General features: G+C 44.6%; 1 protein-coding gene across 2 annotated transcripts in view; it reads left to right on the top strand.

Annotated features, from left to right (window-relative positions):
- Positions 1–1,519: 1,519 nt before the first annotated feature.
- LOC142471873 (sodium-coupled neutral amino acid transporter 3-like) overlaps positions 1,520–25,805 on the top strand; it is a 167,409-nt gene continuing 143,123 nt past the window's right edge. For both annotated transcript variants that reach the window (XM_075578286.1, XM_075578288.1), the window contains exons 1-3: positions 1,520–1,652; positions 2,560–2,694; positions 24,700–24,824. The gene's annotated coding sequence lies outside the window, so the exon portion shown is untranslated. The remainder of the gene's footprint in view (positions 1,653–2,559; positions 2,695–24,699; positions 24,825–25,805) is intronic.

Consider the following 25,805-nt stretch of genomic DNA (forward strand, 5'->3'; position numbering starts at 1 on the left):
GCCCCTGGGCTATGTAATAGGATTTCGTAGAAAAACTCCTATGACACAAAGGATTTGCCCCCTGATGCCTGAGGCTTCGAATGCATTGCAAAGGAATACCTTCAGGCACCACAGGGGTTAAAATACCACTCCTCCCGATAGGAACCGCGTGCTCCGATAGGAACCCCGTGCTCCGATAGGAACCGCGTGCTCCGATAGGAACCGCGTGATTCATAGGTGGAGGAAGGAGGGGGGCTGTGAGGAGGAGGAAGGAGGGGGGCTGTGAGGAGGAGGAAGAAGGGGGGCTGTGAGGAGGAGGAGGAAGGAGGGGGGCTGTGAGGAGGAGGAAGGAGGGGGGCTGTGAGGAGGAGGAAGGAGGGGGGCTGTGAGGAGGAGGAAGGAGGGGGGCTGTGAGGAGGAGGAAGGAGGGGGGCTGTGAGGAGGAGGAAGGAGGGGGGCTGTGATGAGGAGGAAGGAGGGGGGCTGTGAGGAGGAAGGGGGGGGGCTGTGAGGAGGAGGAGGAAGGAGGGGGGCTGTGAAGAGGAAGGAGGGGGGCTGTGAGGAGGAGGAAGGAGGGGGGCTGTGAGGAGGAGGAAGGAGGGGGGCTGTGAGGAGGAGGGAGGAGGGGGGCTGTGAGGAGGAGGAAGGAGGGGGGCTGTGAGGAGGAGGAAGGAGGGGGGCTGTGAGGAGGAAGGAGGGGGCTGTGAGGAGGAAGGAGGGGGCTGTGAGGAGGAGGAAGGAGGGGGGCTGTGAGGAGGAGGAGGAAGGAGGGGGGCTGTGAGGAGGGGGAAGGAGGGGGGCTGTGAGGAGGAGGAAGGAGGGGGGCTGTGAGGAGGAGGGAGGGGGGCTGTGAGGAGGAAGGAGGGGGGCTGTGAGGAGGAGGAAGGAGGGGGGCTGTGAGGAGGAGGATGGAGGCTGTGGGAGGGGGTCTGTGAGAAGGAAGAGGAGGGGGCTATGAGAAGGGGGGCTGTAGGTGGAGGAGGAAAGGGGCTGAGAGCTGGATGAAGGACGGGGGCTGTGAGGTTGAGGGGGCTGTTAGGAGGAGGAGGGGGCTGTGAGGTTGAGGAAGGGGGCTGTGAGGTTGAGGGGGCTGTTAGGAGGAGGAGGGGGCTGTGAGGTTGAGGAAGGGGGCTGTGAGGTTGAGGGGGCTGTTAGGAGGAGGAGGGGGCTGTGAGGTTGAGGGAGGAAGGGGGCTGTGAGGAGGGGGGCTGTGAGGTTGAGGGGGCTGTTAGGAGGAGGAGGGGGCTGTGAGGTTGAGGGAGGAAGGGGGCTGTGAGGAGGGGGGCTGTGAGGTTGAGGGGGCTGAGAGATGGAAGAAGGATGGGTGTCTGTGGGATGGGGTCTGTGAGGTTAAAGAAGGAGGGGTATATAATAACACATTATACAATGCGAGTCGGTAGATTCTGGTGCAAATACCCCACCCACCCCCCTGTGGAGTGTCCTCTTTTTTTGAATGTTCAAATATGGTAACCCTACCTTAACCAGCTCAGTTTGTACCAGAGTTTGTAGCTAACAAAAGTCACCTATTTCTCCCTAAAAACATTTCCCTTCTCCCAAGTGAATGGAAGTTTGAGAAGTCGAAGCGTGTGATCCATGCACAGGGACGGTGAAGTGACACTCACCAAACTGACCTATTGTTTCCAGCCAATACTGCCACACCTGTCCGGTGTAAGGTAATAACAGTGACACTTTCCTGGCACCAGGGTCACGAATGATGTATGAATAGTTCCAGTTAGCTGAACTCGTGCCTTCCCTCTTCCAAAGCACAACAAGTCCTCTAGTCTTTCTTAGTTTTACTGAGGGAAATCACAGGGAGATGGGTGCTTGCAGATGTAGTGTGGGGCAGAGAGCGCTTCTCTGTCTGATGTGCAGTGTATCAAGGTAAGGCAGTGTAAAACAGAAAGGCCTTGCTGGGGCAAATAGCAGGCAGGTACTGACTCAGAGCCCCGGGTGAAAAGGAAGTGAGGGGCGAGGGTCACACTAGAAGTGAAGTGAGACTATACTAACTGTCAGCAAGGACAGGGGGGTAGGAATAGCCCACTCTCAGCTAGGAGAATAGGAGATTGCAGGCAACCAACACAGGCTGTGTAACAACATGTAGCAATAATGCTGCCTTTTCACATGCTGCTAGCTGCTGGGACAGGGAAATAACAGGCAGCCAAACCAGGGAGACATGAACCCCAAGAGCTGCAAAGGGAGGCAGAGAAATTAGGAATCTGGTTCCAGGACAGACACAGCGCGCTAGTGACGTGCAGGAACATGACATTCTCCCAGTTTAGTACTATGCATTTGCCATTTATTCTACATCTGTTGTGTGCATGTACATTAATGGGGTTATTCATTACACTGCAATAGTGCCGATCATGGCAGTATCGTACAGAAACTCCTACCTCTTACTAACCTGAACGGTGGTTTCCGTGCGATAGTGCCACGGTCAGCGCTCACAGAACCTCACCGGAGAAGCCAAAAAACAACAATAAAAAACACGTTTTGTTTCGATAGACTATAGTTTCATGGAGTGCGGAAAATACTGCATAATGATGCTGTATAGTGATGCCGTGTATTACTGTACATTTGCAGCCTCCAAAATTACAACCATGCTCTGACTCAGACAAGCTCTGCCTTCAAGTCAGCTCACGATATTTCCACTGCCTGGGATCGCGATGGAGAATAATGCACCCCTGCTGCACCCCGACAGGATGCCCGAACCAACAGGTACACAAGCGTCTTCACCATGTTGTTTTGGACACACCACGCACACACACGCACACGCACACACACACACGAAGTTGACCTTGGGTAAAGGTGTTATTGGTAGTGTGTGTATTTTTTAAATGAGCAAACATTGGCTGAAATAGCCCTATATGGTTTGCAATCTTGAGGCCATGTTTGATTTAACATGACTGATTAACTGCGTGTTGACTGCGTGTTGACTGCGTGACTGATTAACTGCGTGTTGACTGCGTGACTGATTAACTGCGTGTTAACGCGTGTTAACTGCGTGACTGATTAACTGCGTGTTATTTCTAGAAAGTTAACATTCTGAAGCTATTTGTCACCCTACGAGTGGTTCCTCTCGGGGTCATTTGTCATTGCTGGAGAGACCAATTGATATGGTGGTGACAGCTCTAAATTGTGACCGGTAGACTTGACAGGTGCCAAAGTGGATGTGGAAATCAGATTTGCACCGTGCAGGTTGTGGCGAGTGCTGACAGCAGCAAGACCAACAATCTTCTCAAATTGCTAGTGTTAGAAATAAATAAAGCGCCCTTGTGCCTGTCACTATTTGTGAGATAGCATGGCGCTGAATGTTGGGCAGTTGCGTGTGCGGTTTTCTCTGTAGGTTATCCAAGCTCTAAATCCGTGAGGGACTCGAAAGAAGATTATTATTTTCCACAACATTTTATTAGATTGTCAGTCAATCAGTCAAGCATTATTCATTTATAGGAAATATATAGCGGTGACCCTATTAAGACTAGTGGCCTTAGATGTAGAGCTATTTTTATTTTTACCAGCTTCGTGTCAAGTAGATTATTAACCAAGGTCTTATTATCTTCACACATGTTTATTACTGAATTCTTCCCTAACTTCTGTTGATTTCCCAACATTGTAAGCTGATCCACACAATACATTGTAAGCTGATCCACACAATACATTGTAAACTGATCCACACAATACATTGTAAGCTGACCCACACAGTACATTGTAAGCTGATCCACACAATACATTGTAAGCTGATCCACACAATACATTGTAATCTGACCCACACAATACATTGTAATCTGACCCACACAATACATTGTAATCTGACCCACACAATACATTGTAAGATGATCCACACGATACGTTGTAAACTGACCCACACAATACATTGTAAGCTGACCCACACAATACATTGTAAGATGACCCACACAGTACATTGTAATCTGACCCACACAATACATTGTAATCTGACCCACACAATACATTGTAAGCTGATCCACACGATACATTGTAATCTGACCCACACAATACATTGTAATCTGACCCACACAATACATTGTAATCTGACCCACACAATACATTGTAAGCTGATCCACACGATACGTTGTAAGCTGACCCACACAATACATTGTAAACTGACCCACACAATACATTGTAAGCTGACCCACACAGTACATTGTAAGCTGACCCACACAATACATTGTAAGCTGACCCACACAATACATTGTAAGCTGATCCACACAGTACATTGTAAGCTGACCCATACAGTACATTGTAAGCTGACCCACACAATACATTGTAAGCTGACACACAATACATTGTAAGATGACCCACATAGTACATTGTAAGCTGACCCACACAGTACATTGTAAGCTGACCCACACAGTACATTGTAAGCTGACCCACACAATACATTGTAAGCTGACCCACACAGTACATTGTAAGCTGACCCACACAGTACATTGTAAGCTGACCCACACAGTATATTGTAAGCTGACCCACACAATACATTGTAAGATGACCCACACAATACATTGTAAGCTGACCCACACAATACATTGTAAGCTGACCCACACAATATATTGTAAACTGACCCACACAATACACTGTAAACTGACCCACACAATACATTGTAATCTGACCCACACAATATATTGTAAGCTGACCCACACAATACATTGTAAACTGACTCACACAATACATTGTAAGCTGACCCACACAGTACATTGTAAGCTGATCCACACAGTACATTGTAAGCTGATCCACACAGTACATTGTAAGCTGACCCATACAGTACATTGTAAGCTGACCCACACAATACATTGTAAGCTGACCCACACAGTACATTGTAAGCTGACCCACACAGTACATTGTAAGCTGACCCACACAATACATTGTAAGCTGACCCACACAGTACATTGTAAGCTGACCCACACAGTACATTGTAAGCTGACCCACACAGTATATTGTAAGCTGACCCACACAATACATTGTAAGATGACCCACACAATACATTGTAAGCTGACCCACACAATACATTGTAAGCTGACCCACACAATATATTGTAAACTGACCCACACAATACACTGTAAACTGACCCACACAATACATTGTAATCTGACCCACACAATACATTGTAAGCTGACCCACACAATACATTGTAAACTGACTCACACAGTACATTGTAAGCTGACCCACACAATACATTGTAAACTGACCCACACAATACATTGTAAACTGACCCACACAATACATTGTAAACTGACCCACACAATACATTGTAAACTGACCCACACAATACATTGTAAACTGACCCACACAGTACATTGTAAGATGACCCACACAGTGCATTGTAAACTGACCCACACCATACATTGTAAGCTGATCCACACAGTACATTGTAAGATGACCCACACAATACATTGTAAGCTGACCCACACAATACACTGTAAGCTGACCCACACAATACATTGTAAACTGACCCACACAATACATTGTAAGATGACCCACACGATACATTGTAAACTGACCCACACAATACATTGTAAACTGACCCACACAATACATTGTAAGATGACCCACACGATACATTGTAAGCTGACCCACACAATACATTGTAAGCTGACCGACACAATACATTGTAAGCTGACCCACACAATACATTGTAAGCTGACCCACACAATACATTGTAAGCTGACCCACACAGTACATTGTAAGCTGACCCACACAGTACATTGTAAGCTGACCCACACAATACATTGTAAGCTGACCCACACAGCACATTGTAAGCTGACCCAAACAGTACATTGTAAGATGACCCATACAGTACATTGTAAGCTGACCCACACAGTATATTGTAAGCTGACCCACACAATACATTGTAAGCTGACACACACGATACATTGTAAGCTGACCCACACAATACATTGTAAGCTGACACACACGATACATTGTAAGCTGACCCACACAATACATTGTAAGCTGACTCACACAGTACATTGTAAGCTGACCCACACAATACATTGTAAGATGACCCACACAATACATTGTAAGCTGACCCACACAATACATTGTAAGTTGACCCACACAATACATTGTAAGCTGATCAACACAATACATTGTAAGCTGACCCACACAGTACATTGTAATCTGACCCACACAATACATTGTAAGCTGACCCACACAATACATTGTGAGCTGACCCACACAATACATTGTAAACTGACCCACACAGTACATTGTAAGCTGACCCACACAGTACATTGTAAGCTGACCCACACAATACATTGTAAGCTGACCCACACAATACATTGTAAGCTGACCCACACAATACATTGTAAGCTGACCCACACAGTACATTGTAAGCTGACCCAAACAGTACATTGTAAGATGACTCACACAGTACATTGTAAGCTGACCCACACGATACATTGTAAGCTGATCCACACAGTACATTGTAAGCTGACACACACAATACATTGTAAGATGACCCACACAATACATTGTAAACTGACCCACACAATACATTGTAAGATGACCCACACAGTACATTGTAAGCTGATCCACACAGTACATTGTAAGCTGACACACACAGTACATTGTAAGATGACCCACACGATACATTGTAAACTGACCCACACAATACATTGTAAACTGACCCACACAATACATTGTAAGCTGACCCACACAGTACATTGTAAGCTGACCCACACAGTACATTGTAAGCTGACCCAAACAGTACATTGTAAGATGACCCACACAGTACATTGTAAGAAGACCCACACAATACATTGTAAGAAGACCCACACAGTACATTGTAAGCTGACCCACACAATACATTGTAAGATGACCCACACAGTACATTGTAAGCTGACCCACACAATACACTGTAAGCTGATCCACACAGTACATTGTAAACTGACCCACACAATACATTGTAAGCTGATCCACACAATACATTGTAAGATGACCCACACGATACATTGTAAACTGACCCACACAATACATTGTAAACTGACCCACACAATACATTGTAAGCTGACCCACACAATACATTGTAAGCTGACCGACACAATACATTGTAAGCTGACCCACACAATACATTGTAAGCTGACCCACACAATACATTGTAAGCTGACCCACACAGTACATTGTAAGCTGACCCACACAGTACATTGTAAGCTGACCGACACAATACATTGTAAGCTGACCCACACAATACATTGTAAGCTGACCCACACAATACATTGTAAGCTGACCCACACAATACATTGTAAGCTGACCCACACAATACATTGTAAGGTGACCCACACAATACATTGTAAGCTGACCCACACAATACATTGTGAGCTGACCCACACAATACATTGTAAACTGACCCACACAATACATTGTAAGCTGACCCACACAATACATTGTAAGCTGACCCACACAATACATTGTAAGCTGACCCACACAATACATTGTAAGCTGACCCACACAATACATTGTAAGCTGACCCACACAGTACATTGTAAGCTGACCCAAACAGTACATTGTAAGATGACCCACACAGTACATTGTAAGAAGACCCACACAATACATTGTAAGCTGACCCACACAGTATATTGTAAGCTGACCCACACATTACATTGTAAGCTGACACACACGATACATTGTAAACTGACCCACACAATACATTGTAAGCTGACACACACGATACATTGTAAGCTGACCCACACAATACATTGTAAGCTGACTCACACAGTACATTGTAAGCTGACCCACACAATACATTGTAAACTGACCCACACAATACATTGTAAACTGACCCACACAATACATTGTAAACGGACCCACACAATACATTGTAAACTGACCCACACCATACATTGTAAGCTGACCCACACAGTACATTGTAAGCTGACCCACACAATACATTGTAAACTGACCCACACAATACATTGTAAGCTCACCCACACAGTACATTGTAATCTGACCCACACAGTACATTGTAAGCTGACCCACACAGTATATTGTAAGCTGACCCACACAATACATTGTAAGGTGACCCACACAGTATATTGTAATCTGACCCACACAGTACATTGTAAACTCACCCACACAGTACATTGTAAGCTGACCCACACAGTACATTGTAAGCTGACCCACACAATACATTGTAAGCTGACCCACACAGTATATTGTAAGATGACCCACACAGTATATTGTAATCTGACCCACACAGTACATTGTAAACTCACCCACACAGTACATTGTAAGCTGACCCACACAATACATTGTAAGCTGACCCACACAATACATTGTAAGCTGACCCACACAATACATTGTAAGCTGACCCACACAATACATTGTAAGCTGACCCACACAATACATTGTAAGCTGACCCACACAATACATTGTAAGCTGACCCACACAGCACATTGTAAGCTGACCCAAACAGTACATTGTAAGATGACCCATACAGTACATTGTAAGCTGACCCACACAATACATTGTAAGCTTACCCACACAGTATATTGTAAGCTGACCCACACAATACATTGTAAGCTGACACACACGATACATTGTAAACTGACCCACACAATACATTGTAAGCTGACTCACACAGTACATTGTAAGCTGACCCACACAATACATTGTAAGCTGACCCACACAATACATTGTAAGCTGACCCACACAATACATTGTAAGCTGACCCACACAATACATTGTAAGCTGATCCACACAATACATTGTAAACTGACCCACACAGTACATTGTAATCTGACCCACACAATACATTGTAAGCTGACCCACACAATACATTGTAAGTTGACCCACACAATACATTGTAAGCTGACCCACACAATACATTGTAAGGTGACCCACACAATACATTGTAAGCTGACCCACACAATACATTGTAAGGTGACCCACACAATACATTGTAAGCTGACCCACACAATACATTGTGAGCTGACCCACCCAATACATTGTAAACTGACCCACACAATACATTGTAAGCTGACCCACACAGTACATTGTAAGCTGACCCACACAATACATTGTAAGCTGACCCACACAATACATTGTAAGCTGACCCACACAATACATTGTAAGCTGACCCACACAGTACATTGTAAGCTGACCCAAACAGTACATTGTAAGATGACCCACACAGTACATTGTAAGAAGATCCACACAATACATTGTAAGATGACCCACACAGTATATTGTAAGCTGACCCACACATTACATTGTAAGCTGACACACACGATACATTGTAAACTGACCCACACAATACATTGTAAGCTGACACACACGATACATTGTAAACTGACCCACACAATACACTGTAAGCTGATCCACACAATACATTGTAAGATGACCCACACGATACATTGTAAGCTGACCCACACAATACATTGTAAGCTGACCCACACAATACATTGTAAGCTGACCCACACAGTACATTGTAAGCTGACCCACACAGTACATTGTAAGCTGACCCACACAGTACATTGTAAGCTGACCGACACAATACATTGTAAGCTGACCCACACAATACATTGTAAGCTGACCCACACAATACATTGTAAGATGACCCACACAATACATTGTAAGCTGACCCACACAATACATTGTAAGCTGACCCACACAGCACATTGTAAGCTGACCCAAACAGTACATTGTAAGATGACCCATACAGTACATTGTAAGCTGACCCACACAATACATTGTAAGCTGACTCACACAGTACATTGTAAGCTGACCCACACAATACATTGTAAGCTGACCCACACAATACATTGTAAGCTGACCCACACAATACATTGTAAGCTGACCCACACAATACATTGTAAGCTGATCCACACAATACATTGTAAACTGACCCACACAGTACATTGTAATCTGACCCACACAATACATTGTAAGCTGACCCACACAATACATTGTAAGCTGACCCACACAATACATTGTAAGATGACCCACACAATACATTGTAAGGTGACCCACACAATACATTGTAAGCTGACCCACACAATACATTGTGAGCTGACCCACACAATACATTGTAAACTGACCCACACAATACATTGTAAGATGACCCACACAGTACATTGTAAGCTGACCCACACAATACATTGTAAGCTGACCCACACAATACATTGTAAGCTGACCCACACAATACATTGTAAGCTGACCCACACAGCACATTGTAAGCTGACCCAAACAGTACATTGTAAGATGACCCATACAGTACATTGTAAGCTGACCCACACAATACATTGTAAGCTTACCCACACAGTATATTGTAAGCTGACCCACACAATACATTGTAAGCTGACACACACGATACATTGTAAACTGACCCACACAATACATTGTAAGCTGACTCACACAGTACATTGTAAGCTGACCCACACAATACATTGTAAGCTGACCCACACAATACATTGTAAGCTGACCCACACAATACATTGTAAGCTGACCCACACAATACATTGTAAGCTGATCCACACAATACATTGTAAACTGACCCACACAGTACATTGTAATCTGACCCACACAATACATTGTAAGCTGACCCACACAATACATTGTAAGTTGACCCACACAATACATTGTAAGCTGACCCACACAATACATTGTAAGGTGACCCACACAATACATTGTAAGCTGACCCACACAATACATTGTAAGGTGACCCACACAATACATTGTAAGCTGACCCACACAATACATTGTGAGCTGACCCACCCAATACATTGTAAACTGACCCACACAATACATTGTAAGCTGACCCACACAGTACATTGTAAGCTGACCCACACAATACATTGTAAGCTGACCCACACAATACATTGTAAGCTGACCCACACAATACATTGTAAGCTGACCCACACAGTACATTGTAAGCTGACCCAAACAGTACATTGTAAGATGACCCACACAGTACATTGTAAGAAGATCCACACAATACATTGTAAGATGACCCACACAGTATATTGTAAGCTGACCCACACATTACATTGTAAGCTGACACACACGATACATTGTAAACTGACCCACACAATACATTGTAAGCTGACACACACGATACATTGTAAACTGACCCACACAATACACTGTAAGCTGATCCACACAATACATTGTAAGATGACCCACACGATACATTGTAAGCTGACCCACACAATACATTGTAAGCTGACCCACACAATACATTGTAAGCTGACCCACACAGTACATTGTAAGCTGACCCACACAGTACATTGTAAGCTGACCCACACAGTACATTGTAAGCTGACCGACACAATACATTGTAAGCTGACCCACACAATACATTGTAAGCTGACCCACACAATACATTGTAAGATGACCCACACAATACATTGTAAGCTGACCCACACAATACATTGTAAGCTGACCCACACAGCACATTGTAAGCTGACCCAAACAGTACATTGTAAGATGACCCATACAGTACATTGTAAGCTGACCCACACAATACATTGTAAGCTGACTCACACAGTACATTGTAAGCTGACCCACACAATACATTGTAAGCTGACCCACACAATACATTGTAAGCTGACCCACACAATACATTGTAAGCTGACCCACACAATACATTGTAAGCTGATCCACACAATACATTGTAAACTGACCCACACAGTACATTGTAATCTGACCCACACAATACATTGTAAGCTGACCCACACAATACATTGTAAGCTGACCCACACAATACATTGTAAGATGACCCACACAATACATTGTAAGGTGACCCACACAATACATTGTAAGCTGACCCACACAATACATTGTGAGCTGACCCACACAATACATTGTAAACTGACCCACACAATACATTGTAAGATGACCCACACAGTACATTGTAAGCTGACCCACACAATACATTGTAAGCTGACCCACACAATACATTGTAAGCTGACCCACACAATACATTGTAAGCTGACCCACACAGTACATTGTAAGCTGACCCAAACAGTACATTGTAAGATGACCCACACAGTACATTGTAAGAAGACCCACACAATACATTGTAAGCTGACCCACACAGTATATTGTAAGCTGACCCACACATTACATTGTAAGCTGACTCACACAGTACATTGTAAGCTGACCCACACAATACATTGTAAGCTGACCCACACAATACATTGTAAACTGACCCACACAATACATTGTAAACTGACCCACACAATACATTGTAAACGGACCCACACAATACATTGTAAACTGACCCACACCATACATTGTAAGCTGACCCACACAGTACATTGTAAGCTGACCCACACAATACATTGTAAACTGACCCACACAATACATTGTAAACTCACCCACACAGTACATTGTAATCTGACCCACACAGTACATTGTAAGCTGACCCACACAGTATATTGTAAGCTGACCCACACAATACATTGTAAAGTGACCCACACAGTATATTGTAATCTGACCCACACAGTACATTGTAAACTCACCCACACAGTACATTGTAAGCTGACCCACACAGTACATTGTAAGCTGACCCACACAATACATTGTAAGCTGACCCACACAGTATATTGTAAGCTGACCCACACAATACATTGTAAGCTGACACACACGATACATTGTAAGATGACCCACACAATACATTGTAAGCTGACCCACACAATACATTGTAAGCTGACCCACACAATACATTGTAAGCTGACCCACACAATATATTGTAAGCTGACCCACACAGTACATTGTAAACTGACCCACACAATACATTGTAAGCTGACCCACACAATACACTGTAAACTGACCCACACAATACATTGTAAGCTGACCCACACAATACATTGTAAGCTGACCCACATAGTACATTGTAATCTGACCCACACAATACATTGTAAGATGACCCACACGGTACATTGTAAACTGACACACACGATACATTGTAAACTGACCCACACAATACATTGTAAGCTGACCCACACAATACATTGTACGATGACCCACAAGATACATTGTAAACTGACCCACACAATACATTGTAAGCTGACCCACACAGTACATTGTAAGCTGACCCACACAGTACATTGTAAGCTGACCCACACAATACATTGTAAGCTGACCCAAACAGCACATTGTAAGCTGACCCAAACAGTACATTGTAAGATGACCCATACAGTACATTGTAAGCTGACCCACACAGTATATTGTAAGCTGACCCACACAATACATTGTAAGCTGACACACACGATACATTGTAAGCTGACCCACACAATACATTGTAAGCTGACACACACGATACATTGTAAGCTGACCCACACAATACATTGTAAGCTGACTCACACAGTACATTGTAAGCTGACCCACACAATACATTGTAAGATGACCCACACAATACATTGTAAGCTGACCCACACAATACATTGTAAGTTGACCCACACAATACATTGTAAGCTGATCAACACAATACATTGTAAGCTGACCCACACAGTACATTGTAATCTGACCCACACAATACATTGTAAGCTGACCCACACAATACATTGTGAGCTGACCCACACAATACATTGTAAACTGACCCACACAATACATTGTAAGCTGACCCACACAGTACATTGTAAGCTGACCCACACAATACATTGTAAGCTGACCCACACAATACATTGTAAGCTGACCCACACAATACATTGTAAGCTGACCCACACAGTACATTGTAAGCTGACCCAAACAGTACATTGTAAGATGACTCACACAGTACATTATAAGCTGACCCACACGATACATTGTAAGCTGATCCACACAGTACATTGTAAGCTGACACACACAATACATTGTAAGATGACCCACACAATACATTGTAAACTGACCCACACAATACATTGTAAGATGACCCACACAGTACATTGTAAGCTGATCCACACAGTACATTGTAAGCTGACACACACAGTACATTGTAAGATGACCCACACGATACATTGTAAACTGACCCACACAATACATTGTAAGCTGACCCACACAGTACATTGTAAGCTGACCCACACAGTACATTGTAAGCTGACCCACACAGTACATTGTAAGCTGACCCAAACAGTACATTGTAAGATGACCCACACAGTACATTGTAAGAAGACCCACACAATACATTGTAAGAAGACCCACACAGTACATTGTAAGCTGACCCACACAATACATTGTAAGATGACCCACACAGTACATTGTAAGCTGACCCACACAATACACTGTAAGCTGATCCACACAGTACATTGTAAACTGACCCACACAATACATTGTAAGCTGATCCACACAATACATTGTAAGATGACCCACACGATACATTGTAAACTGACCCACACAATACATTGTAAACTGACCCACACAATACATTGTAAGCTGACCCACACAATACATTGTAAGCTGACCGACACAATACATTGTAAGCTGACCCACACAATACATTGTAAGCTGACCCACACAATACATTGTAAGCTGACCCACACAGTACATTGTAAGCTGACCCACACAGTACATTGTAAGCTGACCGACACAATACATTGTAAGCTGACCCACACAATACATTGTAAGCTGACCCACACAATACATTGTAAGCTGACCCACACAATACATTGTAAGCTGACCCACACAATACATTGTAAGCTGACCCACACAATACATTGTAAACTGACCCACACAATACATTGTAAGCTGACCCACACAATACATTGTAAGCTGACCCACACAATACATTGTAAGCTGACCCACACAATACATTGTAATCTGACCCACACAATACATTGTAAGCTGACCCACACAGTACATTGTAAGCTGACCCAAACAGTACATTGTAAGATGACCCACACAGTACATTGTAAGAAGACCCACACAATACATTGTAAGCTGACCCACACAGTATATTGTAAGCTGACCCACACATTACATTGTAAGCTGACACACACGATACATTGTAAACTGACCCACACAATACATTGTAAGCTGACACACACGATACATTGTAAGCTGACCCACACAATACATTGTAAGCTGACTCACACAGTACATTGTAAGCTGACCCACACAATACATTGTAAACTGACCCACACAATACATTGTAAACTGACCCACACAATACATTGTAAACGGACCCACACAATACATTGTAAACTGACCCACACCATACATTGTAAGCTGACCCACACAGTACATTGTAAGCTGACCCACACAATACATTGTAAACTGACCCACACAATACATTGTAAGCTCACCCACACAGTACATTGTAATCTGACCCACACAGTACATTGTAAACTGACCCACACAGTATATTGTAAGCTGACCCACACAATACATTGTAAGGTGACCCACACAGTATATTGTAATCTGACCCACACAGTACATTGTAAACTCACCCACACAGTACATTGTAAGCTGACCCACACAGTACATTGTAAGCTGACCCACACAATACATTGTAAGCTGACCCACACAGTATATTGTAAGATGACCCACACAGTATATTGTAATCTGACCCACACAGTACATTGTAAACTCACCCACACAGTACATTGTAAGCTGACCCACACAATACATTGTAAGCTGACCCACACAATACATTGTAAGCTGACCCACACAATACATTGTAAGCTGACCCACACAATACATTGTAAGCTGACCCACACAATACATTGTAAGCTGACCCACACAATACATTGTAAGCTGACCCACACAGCACATTGTAAGCTGACCCAAACAGTACATTGTAAGATGACCCATACAGTACATTGTAAGCTGACCCACACAATACATTGTAAGCTTACCCACACAGAATATTGTAAGCTGACCCACACAATACATTGTAAGCTGACACACACGATACATTGTAAACTGACCCACACGATACATTGTAAGCTGACTCACACAGTACATTGTAAGCTGACCCACACAATACATTGTAAGCTGACCCACACAATACATTGTAAGCTGACCCACACAATACATTGTAAACTGACCCACACAATACATTGTAAGCTGATCCACACAATACATTGTAAACTGACCCACACAGTACATTGTAATCTGACCCACACAATACATTGTAAGCTGACCCACACAATACATTGTAAGTTGACCCACACAATACATTGTAAGCTGACCCACACAATACATTGTAAGGTGACCCACACAATACATTGTAAGCTGACCCACACAATACATTGTAAGGTGACCCACACAATACATTGTAAGCTGACCCACACAATACATTGTGAGCTGACCCACCCAATACATTGTAAACTGACCCACACAATACATTGTAAGCTGACCCACACAGTACATTGTAAGCTGACCCACACAATACATTGTAAGCTGACCCACACAATACATTGTAAGCTGACCCACACAATACATTGTAAGCTGACCCACACAGTACATTGTAAGCTGACCCAAACAGTACATTGTAAGATGACCCACACAGTACATTGTAAGAAGACCCACACAATACATTGTAAGATGACCCACACAGTATATTGTAAGCTGACCCACACATTACATTGTAAGCTGACACACACGATACATTGTAAACTGACCCACACAATACATTGTAAGCTGACACACACGATACATTGTAAACTGACCCACACAATACACTGTAAGCTGATCCACACAATACATTGTAAGATGACCCACACGATACATTGTAAGCTGACCCACACAATACATTGTAAGCTGACCCACACAATACATTGTAAGCTGACCCACACAGTACATTGTAAGCTGACCCACACAGTACATTGTAAGCTGACCCACACAGTACATTGTAAGCTGACCGACACAATACATTGTAAGCTGACCCACACAATACATTGTAAGCTGACCCACACAATACATTGTAAGATGACCCACACAATACATTGTAAGCTGACCCACACAATACATTGTAAGCTGACCCACACAGCACATTGTAAGCTGACCCAAACAGTACATTGTAAGATGACCCATACAGTACATTGTAAGCTGACCCACACAATACATTGTAAGCTGACTCACACAGTACATTGTAAGCTGACCCACACAATACATTGTAAGCTGACCCACACAATACATTGTAAGCTGACCCACACAATACATTGTAAGCTGACCCACACAATACATTGTAAGCTGATCCACACAATACATTGTAAACTGACCCACACAGTACATTGTAATCTGACCCACACAATACATTGTAAGCTGACCCACACAATACATTGTAAGCTGACCCACACAATACATTGTAAGATGACCCACACAATACATTGTAAGGTGACCCACACAATACATTGTAAGCTGACCCACACAATACATTGTGAGCTGACCCACACAATACATTGTAAACTGACCCACACAATACATTGTAAGATGACCCACACAGTACATTGTAAGCTGACCCACACAATACATTGTAAGCTGACCCACACAATACATTGTAAGCTGACCCACACAATACATTGTAAACTGACCCACACAGTACATTGTAAGCTGACCCAAACAGTACATTGTAAGATGACCCACACAGTACATTGTAAGAAGACCCACACAATACATTGTAAGCTGACCCACACAGTATATTGTAAGCTGACCCACACATTACATTGTAAGCTGACTCACACAGTACATTGTAAGCTGACCCACACAATACATTGTAAGCTGACCCACACAATACATTGTAAACTGACCCACACAATACATTGTAAACTGACCCACACAATACATTGTAAACGGACCCACACAATACATTGTAAACTGACCCACACCATACATTGTAAGCTGACCCACACAGTACATTGTAAGCTGACCCACACAATACATTGTAAACTGACCCACACAATACATTGTAAACTCACCCACACAGTACATTGTAATCTGACCCACACAGTACATTGTAAGCTGACCCACACAGTATATTGTAAGCTGACCCACACAAATCATTGTAAAGTGACCCACACAGTATATTGTAATCTGACCCACACAGTACATTGTAAACTCACCCACACAGTACATTGTAAGCTGACCCACACAGTACATTGTAAGCTGACCCACACAATACATTGTAAGCTGACCCACACAGTATATTGTAAGCTGACCCACACAATACATTGTAAGCTGACACACACGATACATTGTAAGATGACCCACACAATACATTGTAAGCTGACCCACACAATACATTGTAAGCTGACCCACACAATACATTGTAAGCTGACCCACACAATATATTGTAAGCTGACCCACACAGTACATTGTAAACTGACCCACACAATACATTGTAAGCTGACCCACACAATACACTGTAAACTGACCCACACAATACATTGTAAGCTGACCCACACAATACATTGTAAGCTGACCCACATAGTACATTGTAATCTGACCCACACAATACATTGTAAGATGACCCACACAATACATTGTACGATGACCCACAAGATACATTGTAAACTGACCCACACAATACATTGTAAGATGACCCACACAGTACATTGTAAACTGACCCACACAATACATTGTAAGCTGACCCACACAATACATTGTAAGCTGACCCACACAATACATTGTAAGCTGACCCACACAATACATTGTAAGCTGACCCACACAGTACATTGTAAGCTGACCCACACAGTACATTGTAAACTCACCCACACAGTACATTGTAAGCTGACCCACACAATACATTGTAAACTCACCCACACAGTACATTGTAAGCTGACCCACACAATACATTGTAAGCTGACCCACACAATACATTGTAAGCTGACCCACACAATACATTGTAAGCTGACCCAAACAGTACATTGTAAGCTGACCCACACAATACATTGTAATCTGACCCACACAATACATTGTAAGCTGACCCACACAGTACATTGTAAGCTGACCCACACAATACATTGTAATCTGACCCACACAATACATTGTAAGCTGACCCACACAGTACATTGTAAGCTGACCCACACAATACATTGTAAGCTGACCCACACAGTACATTGTAAGCTGACCCACACAATACATTGTAAGCTGACCCACACAATACATTGTAAGCTGACCCACACAATACATTGTAAGCTGACCCACACAATACATTGTAAGCTGACCCACACAGTACATTGTAAGCTGACCCACACAATACATTGTAAGCTGACCCACACAATACATTGTAAGCTGACCCACACAATACATTGTAAGCTGACCCACACAATACATTGTAAGCTGACCCACACAATACATTGTAAGCTGACCCACACAATACATTGTAATCTGACCCACACAATACATTGTAAGCTGACCCACACAATACATTGTAAACTGACCCACACAATACATTGTAATCTGACCCACACAGTACATTGTAATCTGACCCACACAATATATTGTAAGCTGACCCACACAGTATATTGTAAGCTGACCCACACAATACATTGTAAGCTGACCCACACAATACATTGTAAGCTGACCCACACAATACATTGTAAGCTGACCCACACAGTACATTGTAAGCTGACCCACACAGTACATTGTAAGCTGACCCACACAGTACATTGTAAGCTGACCCACACAGTACATTGTAAGCTGACCCACACAATACATTGTAAGCTGACCCACACAGTACATTGTAAGCTGACCCACACAGTACATTGTAAGCTGACCCACACAATACATTGTAAGATGACCCACACAGTACATTGTGAGCTGACCCACACAATACATTGTAAGCTGACCCACACAATACATAGATAGGTTGACACCAAGACACAAGATAATATATCTGAGAGAGATTCCCTAAAGCAGGAGAGGCCAACACCAGTCCTCAAGGACCATCAACAGGTCAGGTTTTGAGTAGCAGGGATATCATGAAAACCTGACCTGTTGGTGGCCCTTGAGGACTGGAGTTGCCCACCCCTGGTCTATAGCGTAATGTTCTCAGTGTTCCTCCGTGTGCTCAGCTTTCCCCGCGCGTTTCGTTGCCCCTTGGATCCTATTACCTGTTAGAGGCTCCGCAGCTTTGCTAAGGCCTCTCTACGTTAGAGGCTCTGCAGCTCTGCTATGGCTTCTCTAAGGCCGCGTTAACACAGCGGGATTCGAGACGCTGCGGGGGGCGGGGCGGCGCAGTGTCACGGGCGTGGGTCCGCAATGAGAGAAGTGGGGGTCTGCACTGAGAGAGGGGGGGTCCACACTGAGAGAGGGGGGGTCCACACTGAGAGAGGGGGGGTCCCCGTGCCCCGTCCCCACTGCCGAGTCTCTGGTCAATTTCAGCAGCCAATCAATGTAAACCGTTTGGACATTTATTGACTGCTGAAATTGACGTCACGCTGTGGCAGCCGGAGATCACAGTTTCAAAAGAAACCCGCGACTGCAGCAGAGACGACGCCGTACTTTGCAGCCAATGGTAGTTTCAATACTGAACACTACCATTGGCCGCCAGGAGACTGTCACGAACGCGCACACGCACATAAGCGCGCACATCGTGTAGCGCGCTGTGTGAGCGGGGCCTAAGTTAGAGGCAGTGCAGCTCTGCTAAGGCCTCTCTAAGGCTGCGGCCACGGTGACCTCGCGTCCGTGCACGTGCGCATGATGTCACCCGCTTTTTAGCGCCAGCAAAGACGCGACGGGGGGGCATGTTGGGGGCATGGCCGTGATGTCACAGAGCTGGTTCGCCCTCAATGAGCGAACCGCTCACGTGACCTGGCCGTCGTGCTGTGGAATTAAATATATCTGATTCCTCGTGCACCGCGCGCCCCCTTGCACTGTCGTGCGCACGCGCTGTCTATGGCTGCGATCATTGCCTTAAGGCATTGTGATCGCACCGCGTGCGCACGCCTCCACACCATCTCCCTGACAAATGGCTGCAGCCTAAGTTAGAGGCGCTGCAGCTCTGCTATTGGCTCTCTAAGTTAGAGGCGCTGCAGCTCTGCTATTGGCTCTCTAAGTTAGAGGCGCTGCAGCTCTGCTATTGGCTCTCTAAGTTAGAGGCGCTGCAGCTCTGCTATTGGCTCTCTAAGTTAGAGGCGCTGCAGCTCTGCTATTGGCTCTCTAAGTTAGAGGCGCTGCAGCTCTGCTATTGGCTCTCTAAGTTAGAGGCGCTGCAGCTCTGCTATTGGCTCTCTAAGTTAGAGGCGCTGCAGCTCTGCTATTGGCTCTCTAAGTTAGAGGCGCTGCAGCTCTGCTATTGGCTCTCTAAGTTAGAGGCGCTGCAGCTCTGCTATTGGCTCTCTAAGTTAGAGGCGCTGCAGCTCTGCTATTGGCTCTCTAAGTTAGAGGCGCTGCAGCTCTGCTATTGGCTCTCTAAGTTAGAGGCGCTGCAGCTCTGCTATTGGCTCTCTAAGTTAGAGGCGCTGCAGCTCTGCTATTGGCTCTCTAAGTTAGAGGCGCTGCAGCTCTGCTATTGGCTCTCTAAGTTAGAGGCGCTGCAGCTCTGCTATTGGCTCTCTAAGTTAGAGGCGCTGCAGCTCTGCTATTGGCTCTCTAAGTTAGAGGCGCTGCAGCTCTGCTATTGGCTCTCTAAGTTAGAGGCGCTGCAGCTCTGCTATTGGCTCTCTAAGTTAGAGGCGCTGCAGCTCTGCTATTGGCTCTCTAAGTTAGAGGCGCTGCAGATCTGCTATTGGCTCTCTAAGTTAGAGGCGCTGCAGCTCTGCTATTGGCTCTCTAAGTTAGAGGCGCTGCAGCTCTGCTATTGGCTCTCTAAGTTAGAGGCGCTGCAGCTCTGCTATTGGCTCTCTAAGTTAGAGGTTCTTCAGCTCTGCTATTGGCTCTCTAAGTTAGAGGCGCTGCAGCTCTGCTATTGGCTCTCTAAGTTAGAGGCGCTGCAGCTCTGCTATTGGCTCGCTAAGTTAGAGGCGCTGCCGTCTGCTATTGGCTCTCTAAGTTAGAGGCGCTGCAGCTCTGCTATTGGCTCTCTAAGTTAGAGGCGCTGCAGCTCTGCTATTGGCTCTCTAAATTAGAGGCGCTGCAGCTCTGCTATTGGCTCTCTAAGTTAGAGGCGCTGCAGCTCTGCTATTGGCTCTCTAAGTTAGAGGCGCTGCAGCTCTGCTATTGGCTCTCTAAGTTAGAGGCGCTGCAGCTCTGCTATTGGCTCTCTAAGTTAGAGGCGCTGCAGCTCTGCTATTGGCTCTCTAAGTTAGAGGCGCTGCAGCTCTGCTATTGGCTCTCTAAGTTAGAGGCGCTGCAGCTCTGCTATTGGCTCTCTAAGTTAGAGGCGCTGCAGATCTGCTATTGGCTCTCTAAGTTAGAGGCGCTGCAGCTCTGCTATTGGCTCTCTAAGTTAGAGGCGCTGCAGCTCTGCTATTGGCTCTCTAAGTTAGAGGCGCTGCAGCTCTGCTATTGGCTCTCTAAGTTAGAGGCGCTGCAGCTCTGCTATTGGCTCTCTAAGTTAGAGGTTCTTCAGCTCTGCTATTGGCTCTCTAAGTTAGAGGCGCTGCAGCTCTGCTATTGGCTCTCTAAGTTAGAGGCGCTGCAGCTCTGCTATTGGCTCTCTAAGTTAGAGGCGCTGCCGTCTGCTATTGGCTCTCTAAGTTAGAGGCGCTGCAGCTCTGCTATTGGCTCTCTAAGTTAGAGGCGCTGCAGCTCTGCTATTGGCTCTCTAAATTAGAGGCGCTGCAGCTCTGCTATTGGCTCTCTAAGTTAGAGGCGCTGCAGCTCTGCTATTTGCTCTCTAAATTAGAGGCGCTGCAGCTCTGCTATTGGCTCTCTAAGTTAGAGGCGCTGCAGCTCTGCTATTGGCTCTCTAAGTTAGAGGCGCTGAAGCTCTGCTATTGGCTCTCTAAATTAGAGGCGCTGCAGCTCTGCTATTGGCTCTCTAAGTTAGAGGCGCTGCAGCTCTGCTATTGGCTCTCTAAGTTCGAGGCGCTGCAGCTCTGCTATTGGCTCTCTAAGTTCGAGGCGCTGCAGCTCTGCTATTGGCTCTCTAAGTTCGAGGCGCTGCAGCTCTGCTATTGGCTCTCTAAGTTAGAGGCGCTGCAGCTCTGCTATTGGCTCTCTAAGTTAGAGGCGCTGCAGCTCTGCTATTGGCTCTCTAAGTTAGAGGCGCTGCAGCTCTGCTATTGGCTCTCTAAGTTAGAGGCGCTGCAGCTCTGCTATTGGCTCTCTAAGTTAGAGGCGCTGCAGCTCTGCTATTGGCTCTCTAAGTTAGAGGCGCTGCAGCTCTGCTATTGGCTCTCTAAGTTAGAGGCGCTGCAGCTCTGCTATTGGCTCTCTAAGTTAGAGGCGCTGCAGCTCTGCTATTGGCTCTCTAAGTTAGAGGCGCTGCAGCTCTGCTATTGGCTCTCTAAGTTAGAGGCGCTGCAGCTCTGCTATTGGCTCTCTAAGTTAGAGGCGCTGCAGCTCTGCTATTGGCTCTCTAAGTTAGAGGCGCTGCAGCTCTGCTATTGGCTCTCTAAGTTAGAGGCGCTGCAGCTCTGCTATTGGCTCTCTAAGTTAGAGGCGCTGCAGCTCTGCTATTGGCTCTCTAAGTTAGAGGCGCTGCAGCTCTGCTATTGGCTCTCTAAGTTCGAGGCGCTGCAGCTCTGCTATTGGCTCTCTAAGTTCGAGGCGCTGCAGCTCTGCTATTGGCTCTCTAAGTTAGAGGCGCTGCAGCTCTGCTATTGGCTCTCTAAGTTAGAGGCGCTGCAGCTCTGCTATTGGCTCTCTAAGTTAGAGGCGCTGCAGCTCTGCTATTGGCTCTCTAAGTTAGAGGCGCTGCAGCTCTGCTATTGGCTCTCTAAGTTAGAGGCGCTGCAGCTCTGCTATTGGCTCTCTAAGTTAGAGGCGCTGCAGCTCTGCTATTGGCTCTCTAAGTTAGAGGCGCTGCAGCTCTGCTATTGGCTCTCTAAGTTAGAGGCGCTGCAGCTCTGCTATTGGCTCTCTAAATTAGAGGCGCTGCAGCTCTGCTATTGGCTCTCTAAGTTAGAGGCGCTGCAGCTCTGCTATTGGCTCTCTAAGTTAGAGGCGCTACAGCTCTGCTATTGGCTCTCTAAGTTAGAGGCGCTGCAGCTCTGCTATTGGCTCTCTAAGTTAGAGGCGCTACAGCTCTGCTATTGGCTCTCTAAGTTAGAGGCGCTAGAGCTCTGCTAAGGCCTCGAGAAGTTAGAGAAGTTTTTAGATATACCTGTGAGAATGAAGTGTAACCCAGAGAAGCAGCATGGATGCTAAAAGGACTAAGCCTGTGTCTATCTATATACTGGTGACTAGTCTACTCATCGTGGAAGAACCTGTCCACAATTTCGATGGGAAAGGTTTAGGAAATATTCTTACAGTATGTACTTTTTGGGGGGACTTTTTTTTTAACCTTAAAAATATTTTGTGATCATTTAGAATTGTAAAACGCCATGTTTTGTTTTTTTACTTTCATTTATTTGTTTTTTATTATATTTTTTCATTTATTGAAATGTGTAAAAACAAATCTTAGATACACAGTTAATTCTTTTTTAGTTGGCGCAATCTGTTTTCAGTCTCTCTGGGTGTACAAATGCACATACCAATATTTGACATGTTATTTCAGACTTGAGCTGATTTATTACAAGACAATAGTTTGAAAACATTATCACAGGAATAGTTTGTCTAAAGCCATCCTCATACTGTATACTCAAACCCCGTGTAAAAATGTGCCTGAGCTCAGTGACTGCAGAGAACACCCTGTAACAGCCGAATAATGTCATCTCCTGGGATTGTGTTCTGTTTTATTGTTTTAAATCTCATTTTATTTACGAGAGCAGCACCCAGAATAATATGTGCTGTTCTTTAAAGGCTGAGAAACCGCGAGAAACCGCGAGAAACCGGGTGAAACTGCGAGAAACCGGGTGAAACTGCGAGAAACCGGGTGAAACCGTGCCAATCCTGAGGAAGTGACCCACTGTACAAAGCAGGAGGAGGTAGGGCTTAGAAACAAATCTAGTATCTAACATAGAATATAACATCTGTAGTTGAGAGGGGACCTTGTGTGTTTTTTTTCTGACTTCCATGTTTGTTTATTGACTTCAACTAAGTGGTCTAAGTCATAAGATGAAACATACAGAATAATCAGAACCGGCTCCAGGAACATTTTTATTTAGAGTAGTGAAATTAAAAAAGTGGATAGGCTGCTATATTTTCACCAATATAGCAGTTCCAGTTATGTAACAATAGATACATTAACAATATAGACTGGGGAGACTGGAAGGGCAATAACATGAGGCAGGGTGGATGTAAGGAGAGGAGGGGATGACATTTATACCCTCCTAACACAGCACGGATTGGAGATTATGGAACTAGGAGACGGACCAATGAACGTTAAATTGTACAAGTTGTAATTTCTAGCAAATGAAATGTCATATTCGTAAATAACTGAACCTTATTCACGCAGAAATATAAGGAAAGTATGTAGGAAGTACAGGGACTGGAAAATAAAGCCCTGGCACGTACAAGCCCAGAACGTCAATATACATGTGAGCTAGGCCCGGGGCTCGTGTCTGACTGTATTCCTTGTGTTTCCTGAGCCTCTTTACAGTGAGCACCTGTCGTTATCATGAAATTCTTCAGTATAATAAGGTTTCAGGTGTTTGACTCTCTGTATTTCTTCTCCAAACTGTTTAATGTCTGGAAAGGTAATTATTATTGTTAGAAAGTTATTATAAAGGCAATTATTATTGTTATAATCTATACTATAATTCTAAGTTGGATTCCGTCTGTTTGTTTGTTTGTATGTCCGAAACATGGAAATCTCTCAAACGGCACCACGTAGCACAACAAAACTTTCACTGGACATTCTGCTGCGGATTTGTAGGTCAACGCAACTATTTTGAGCTTCCAATGTGATTCACCTCCCAAATTATGGACATTCTAAATTTGCCTCGGCGGTCCAGCAAATCTGTTAG

The sequence above is a fragment of the Ascaphus truei genome, chromosome 21, assembly GCF_040206685.1.
Source record: "Ascaphus truei isolate aAscTru1 chromosome 21, aAscTru1.hap1, whole genome shotgun sequence".
NCBI lineage: Eukaryota > Metazoa > Chordata > Amphibia > Anura > Ascaphidae > Ascaphus > Ascaphus truei.